The sequence below is a fragment of the Canis lupus genome, chromosome 1 (assembly GCF_048164855.1).
Source record: "Canis lupus baileyi chromosome 1, mCanLup2.hap1, whole genome shotgun sequence".
Lineage (NCBI taxonomy): Eukaryota > Metazoa > Chordata > Mammalia > Carnivora > Canidae > Canis > Canis lupus.
In genome coordinates this window covers 114,889,552-114,890,625 of record NC_132838.1, presented here as the reverse complement: position 1 = coordinate 114,890,625, position 1,074 = coordinate 114,889,552, and the positions used below count along the sequence as shown (strand labels likewise).

Sequence of the window (1,074 nt, the reverse complement as noted above, 5' to 3'; positions counted from 1 at the left end):
TGTGGTTTGGCCAGGCCTTAGTACCAGCCCCAGGAAGGCCTGTAGGTGGGGCGAGCCGGAGTGGGAGCCTAGCCCTGTCACTCTGCCAGGGCAGACGGTTTCACCATTTTTAATGGAGCGATTATGAGTCAGAGGTTTCACTCTCTCTCTCTCTCTCTCTCTCTCTCTCTCTCTCTCGACTGGTTCCTCCCAATCCTGTAATTACCCTTTGGCTATAGAACGTTATTTTGGTTTTTCTTTTTTTTTTTAAATCCTTTCAAGACACTGTTGATACTGTCCTTTTGTGTTCAAGGGATCTAAGACAGAGTGAAAATAGCAAAGGAAAAAGACCCCCAGAGCCTGCTTACACGAGGCTAAGGGCTAGAGTGGATAACTCTGAACACCACCAATTACCTCTTGGCAAACTCCGAACTCTAAGCCAGGAATGTTGGGTCTGAGGCACCTCCCAGATTGACGATGGATTCATTCACTCCCTCACCCAGTATTCACTGAGCCCCTGCTCGGTGCCAGCTCCAAAGAGGAGTTGCACTGAGCCTCAGCAGAGGGTGGGCAGGCTGATGAGTACTCAGCACCTCCTTGGGCCCCCTGCCAGTGCTGGTCCACTCAGGGATGAGAGGAATTGATCATGCAGATAAATGCCCTATATTCTCTTGGCCTCTGAACTCACCCTTCTTCTCGAAGGGATCATCTTACTCCCGGGCTCTGAGTGGGAAGCCAGTGGGACAGAGTACATCTGAAACAAATTTATGTCTTGAGTGTTGCCCCAGGCTCTAGTCGTCAAGAGCACAGATTTCTAGACCAACTAAGTTCTGCCCTAGTCATGTCACCCGTCCCCAGACACCCCTCCCAGCTTTCACTGGAGTAGGAAAAGGTTTCTGACCTGATTGGTGGACCATTAAATCAGAATGTCCCAAAACAAGAAAAAGGAAAGAATCACCAAGGAGGAGTTGTAGTTGTCAAAAGCAAAATCTGCCCCACTGTTAGAAATCGCTTGTAGGCCTGGCATAATTACCCTTCCCCTACCACAGCCCAGTTTGTGGATCATGTAAGTTCCAGCAGGAATCAGGCTGTCTG

General features: G+C 49.4%; 1 protein-coding gene across 6 annotated transcripts in view; it reads left to right on the top strand.

Annotated features, from left to right (window-relative positions):
• Positions 1-1,074, top strand: part of ACTN4 (actinin alpha 4) — a 73,032-nt gene that overhangs the window by 32,378 nt on the left and 39,580 nt on the right. The gene's annotated exons all lie outside the window — the stretch shown is intronic.